This window comes from Centroberyx gerrardi, chromosome 14 (genome assembly GCF_048128805.1).
Source record: "Centroberyx gerrardi isolate f3 chromosome 14, fCenGer3.hap1.cur.20231027, whole genome shotgun sequence".
Classification (NCBI taxonomy): Eukaryota; Metazoa; Chordata; class Actinopteri; order Beryciformes; family Berycidae; genus Centroberyx; species Centroberyx gerrardi.
In genome coordinates this window covers 2650029-2656028 of record NC_136010.1, presented here as the reverse complement: position 1 = coordinate 2656028, position 6000 = coordinate 2650029, and the positions used below count along the sequence as shown (strand labels likewise).

The 6000-nt window shown below is 39.0% G+C and overlaps 1 long non-coding RNA gene across 1 annotated transcript in view; it reads left to right on the top strand.

The window, feature by feature from the left end:
• The first annotated feature begins 511 nt into the window (after positions 1 to 511).
• Positions 512 to 6000, top strand: part of LOC144542311 (uncharacterized) — a 263184-nt gene continuing 257695 nt past the window's right edge. The window contains exon 1 of the long non-coding RNA XR_013507165.1: positions 512 to 566. This is a non-coding gene — a long non-coding RNA (uncharacterized LOC144542311). The remainder of the gene's footprint in view (positions 567 to 6000) is intronic.

Here is a 6000-nt window from a genome sequence, read left to right as displayed (position 1 = left end):
TACAATGTAATATAGTCTATAACAAAAAAATCGGACAACACAGCAGCAGCATCAGCAGCAGCAGCAGCTGTGTGAGCCTCGCTCCACATTATAAATCAGCAGCAGACTGCTTTATCTAATTGAGGGACAGCTTTGGTTCTGTGAGTAGCTGCTTCACAAAGTCTCTTTATGGGATGAGAGGCACTCTGAACTGTCATGAAGAGATACTGATTAGTCTCAACTGCTGAGTCCCATCTGGGCTGCAGGGACCAAGGACGGATATACTCTACCAGTCAGAAGTCTGGACACATCACATTTTTCTTTATTTTTACTATTTTCCACATTTTAGAATAATAGTAAAGACATCAAAACTATGAAATAACACAAATGGAATTATGCAGCGACCAAAAAAGTGTTCAACAAATCAAAACTATCTTATATTTTAGATTCTTTGCCTTGATGGAAAGGCAAAGGCTTTGGAAAGAAATTCATACATAGGATCAACTTCCTGTGCTTTTATATTTATATTTATATTTGTCTAAGAAACTCATTTCAAGCATTTAAGCAGAAGCCTTTAGATCAAAAACGTAGACAAACATAATACATTCAGTCAGGTGGGTCCAGACTTTTGACTAGTAGTGTATTTATTTATTTAAAGTGGGAATTTGCAAGATTCTTGTTTTGCTGATTTTGTCTCCATCTTTGTTGCTCAGCCTCACTGTGGCGTTTCTGCACTGCACTTCAGAGAGATCACCTGTCAATCAAACAGTGTGGGGGGCGGAGCTTGGATCTTCTGTTGATGAAATTTGAGTTTGTTGTATTTTTTTTGTAATTCTAGATTTTCAATGCACCCATTTCAAGAAAATGTATGTGAAAATATCTGAAGATAAGACAGATCACTTCATTAGCATCATGACAATGACAGCTGTTTAATAATATGAATAATAATGCATTTTATTTGTACTGCACTTTTCATTCACAGTGAATTTCAAAATGAAGAAGAAAATAATCACTAAGCAACAGTTAGAGATTGTCATGTGTGTTTACTTTCACATACGAACACCTGGCATTAAACATGTGAACATCTGGCTGTAGCATTTCTTGTTAAAAAAAAAATACATATATGAAGCCTTTACTGAGCATTTGGTACAGGTGGGAAATAATGTCATCAGAAGTTGCAGCAGAAACAAATCAAAAGCCTTCTGCACAGTACCAACAACTGTTAATATCCATGTATGAATGTGAAGTTTGATGCGTACATGTAGGCTGAAGTGACCTTTTCATGATGCAGATTCTGTCTGAGTGACAGCTGAGCTCTTGGACTTGAAGGACTTGAAGGACTTGAAGTTGAAGTGTCTCCTCTTTCCTCTAACATTAATAAACAAAGTTCCCCCGCCTCCTCGCCTCTGTGTCTTCTTTTACTGTGAATCCTCCTGTTCTTCCCCCCCGGTCTGCTACAGTATTCATCCATAGAGGATTTCTGTGAAACCAGAACAGAAGCCTCTGAGACTTTGCCCTTCTCTCGTTTCTCTGACCTGGCGATGTCGACACGTTCAGGTCCGGTTTCCTTCAATCATTCATTGGCCTCAAAGGGCAAAACAAGTGTCCAAACCCTCTGGTGAAGCCAGTCCTGAAGCAGCAGCTCCTCTAACGTCCGCTAGAGTCCGGCTCCAAAAAGACTCCAAACCTCCAACTCCATGAAGTCAACGGACCACAACTCAACTTCTGATAAAATATAAAGTCAATACATTTTCTCCACAAGAGGTTTTGGTCTCAGCAGCTAATTTCACTTCTTCTAATGTGTGTCCTTATGGAGATTTTCAACATAATTGTGTCATTAACAGATATAACAGATAAAACACGGGGTTGTTTTCCTAGTGATTGACAGGTCGTCGATTACAGGCCAATAGCAGGCGAAGCTGCGGCTCTGCGGACGACCCAAACTCCGCCCCCTCCACCTTGGCCCCGCCCCTCTGCCTCTCATTGGCTGCTGCATCTGGTTACAGGCTGTGGGGCGAACATGTCTGGTGGTCAAGAGGAAATTTCAGAGAGGAGAGGAGAACTTCTTTTGATTCAAAATGAATAAAATATGAATGAAAATTCACCACCGTAGTTCTTTGGTTCTGAGTTCTTGTGTGTGTGTGTGTGTGCGTGTGTGTGTGTGTGTGTGTGTGTGTGTGCTCAACAGGTAAAGTGGTTTCTGGGTTTTTGTGTGTGTTAATTTATCAAAAATTAAGAAAGTATTTTGTGTGGATATGTGTGTGTACCTGACAGATAAAGAGGTTTGTGTGCATGTTTGACAGATGGTGAAAATGGTTGGTTTGTGCGTGTGTGTGTGTGTGTGTGTGTGTAATTCAGTCAGAAAGTAGTATATTGTGTGTGGATATACAGTATGTGTGTACATGCCAGAGAAAGCAATTTGTCTGTGTGTGTGTCTGACAGATGGAGAAAACGATTTGTTTATCTGTATCTGCATGACAGAGGAATCGGCTTCTGTGTGTGTGTTGGAACTGTTCATTTCTTAGGAAGTTTCCTGGAAAGAAGCATGAAATTATGTTCTAATTACAGGGGAAACAGAGAAACAGTTGAATGGTAGCTGGTAAATTTCTTCTGTTGACAGAACCATGAAATTATGGAAAATTACAAATGAACTAAAATGAATTAAGAATTCAACAAATAACAATATTGTATAATTATAGGAATAATGACTTCTGATAATTGACCTCTGCCTATTATTTTTCCAGTAAATAGTTTATAGTTTTGCAGTTGAAACTCTTGTAGAAATGTTCAGTATCTGATGGACTCTCAGATAGAGCTGCTGCTTCACTTCCTGCCGCTTCACTTCCTGCCGCTTCACTTCCTGCTGCATCACTTCCTGCTGCTTCACTTGCTGCTGCTTCACTTCCTGCCGCTTCACTTCCTGCCGCTTCACTTCCTGTTGCTTCACTTCCTGCTGCTTCACTTCCTGCTGCTTCACTTGCTGCCGCTTCACTTCCTGCCGCTTCACTTCCTGTTGCTTCACTTCCTGCTGCTTCACTTCCTGCCGCTTCACTTGCTGCTGCTTCACTTGCTGCTGCTTCACTTCCTGCTGCATCACTTCCTGCTGCTTCACTTCCTGCTGCTTCACTTCCTGCTGCATCACTTCCTGCTGCTTCACTTCCTGCTGCTTCACTTCCTGCTGCTTTCAGGACACTTCCAGAGAAACTAACAGTTCCTTTCTAGGAAATTATTAGGAAATTGTGGACCTGCAAAATAAAGCGTTACCCAATAAAAAAATAGAAAATCAAAATATTATATGATCGTCAAAATTTCTGTTTCCCAATGAATGAATGCTGGCATCTGTTTTTTTTCCTCAAGTTGCTCTGTAGCGTCTGAATGAAAATACTCAGTAACAGTTTCCACTTCAGTTTCCCGGTTGAAGCCGTTGACTGAAACACTCATTACTGAAGAATATAACAAAAAACACTGAAGGAAAATACCACAAACAAACACAAGCAGGTAACACTTTACAATAAGGGTCACTAAGTTAAGGGTTAGTTAATGCTTAATAAGCATTAATAAGCATTAACTAACCCTTAATTAACAGTTAATTAATGTGTCTGGTAATTATTCACTAATGGTGTTCATGTTAACTAAGGTATTAATTTATACATTATTTAATAGTCATCTTTATAAACTATTAAATAATGTAGAAATTAATACCTTAGTTAACATGAACACCATTAGTAAATTACACATTAGTTAACTGTTAATTAAGGGTTAGTTAATGCTTAATAAGCATTATTAGTTATATATAATTAATATACTTATTAAGCATTAACTTATCCTTATTAAGCATTAACTAACCCTTAACTTAGTGACCCTTATTGTAAAGTGTTACCCACAAACACAGCGGAGGCAGCGGACGTCGGCCTGAACTGTGTGAATTTAATGGAAGAAGGTGCTGAAGAGCAGGAGCGCTTAGTCAACTTAGAAAGATTATTAAAAAAAAACCTTGTTAATGAATATTCAGATGCTAGTTCCATCTTTAAAGAGAATATTCAGCAGAGCTAATGCTGAGGTCTCAACGCAAAGGTCCTGGAAGCTAATTAATCCCACATTACTCTAGTTTAAATTATTAGCAGAAAATGAATAGAGAGATAACTGTGTCAGTGATTTTGGCAGAGAAAAGAGAAAGGAGAGAGAGAGTGGAGGCTGTGACTGAAGTTCACTGGTTCAAATCTTCAGACTGGCTGAAGACCAAAAACCTTTCAGTTTAAAGTATAAGACTGAAATTCTTCAGAAAATCTAGTGTTCCGGTGTTCCACTTGTTCAGACTGAAACTGAAAGGTTCCCCTCAGTCCGTACCGGATTTGGTAGAAAGGCTTTCTCCTACTCTGCCCCCTCAACCTGGAACACTACAGCAGGACTGAAGCTGTCCAGCTTGATTCCCCTCGGGGATTTTAAACTACTTCTAAGAAATATGGAGAGAGCGTCTGTGGGGGTTTGCTCTTGTACATAGTGCCTAAAATCTGGCTACCACTTTGGCACTTTTGCACTTATCACTTTTATGATTGTGTTCTATCTTGTCTCTGTATTGAATGTCCTGTCTGTCTGTAACTTTGTGTTGTACTGCTGCTGTTGCCCGACCAGGTCTCTCTTGTGAATGAAACCCCGTGTCTCAACGAGATTACTTGTCTAAATAAAGGTTTAATAATAATAAAAAAAAGGTTTAATAAACATAAAGAAAGAGATTCACTTCAAAACAATTCAGCAGCAGGACTAGTTTTTTATATATAGTCAGAATCTGCTTTGTCGGCGTTCCTTTATGTCAGGGGTGTCAAACTCAAATACACAGTGGGCCAAAATTTAAAACTTGAACAAAGTCGCGGGCCAACATTGAACAAATGAACCTTTTAATATGGACCCAAACAAGTTTTGCTTTAACATTGAATATGGAACAAGCAACACTTATTACCATACAATATATAACTTAATAGTGCAGACATGCAAAATCGAATTTCAAATAAAAAAAACACATCAATGGCATTAATTTATTAAATAAAATGTAAATAAAAATCGTATGCCCCTTTTCCATTTGCAGCCTTCTGATTTAAATATCAAAATAAACTTTTTCCACAGGCTAATAATTTTAAAAATAAAATAACAATAATAAATCAATCAACCATTCAAGCCCATGCCTTGGAGTAGCTTTCATAGTGTCATCTAATGTTGTACTCCTTAGTTATAGCCACGTTGACTCCACAGACAAGACAAACAGGTCTGTCTTTTACATATGTAAACAGATATTCTGCCTCCCACCTGTCCAGAGAGCTCCTGTTTTCTGCCTTTCTTTTCGCCATTTTTCGGAAGGGGTAGCACGGTGACAGTTGTAGCGTGAGGTCGCTATGACTAATGTCACAGAGGAGAGGGTGTTTCTGGGTACTGTCCTGATTGGCGCGCTAAAACAACAGCAGAGCATTATGGGATTTGTAGTATTAGCAGTGAATGCGCTGTGTAATACCGGCGGGCCGGCTCTAGTAGTCATTTGGTATTGCCTCGCAGGCCAAATATAATTACACTGCGGGCCAAATTTGGCCCGCGGGCCAGAGTTTGACACCCATGCTTTATGTGCTAGAAGTGATTTTCAGACTGTTCCTCCAGACAATGGCAGTGAATGGAGAGAGAAAAAAACACAATTCTCCAGTCTGCTCTACCGGAGCAACAGATCACAGAATCACTGATTTGGGGGTTTATAACATATAACATATAACCCAAGATACAAAGTTGCACGCAGCTTTAACTTCCAACATTCTCATGCAGTGTCAAAATTCAACCAATTGTTATAAAATTCACCTGCAGCAGCCATCCACTATATCTTTTTTAATAATTACGGCTAATGAGCTGGTTGTAATAGCATGTATTGATCAGTAATAGCTTAGTAATAGATGAGTTTCATCTTATCTTATTTTATCAAGGGGACTACTGAGGGGATGGATAAAAAATACCCACAAATTCATAATAGCTTCATGTCTAATGAGT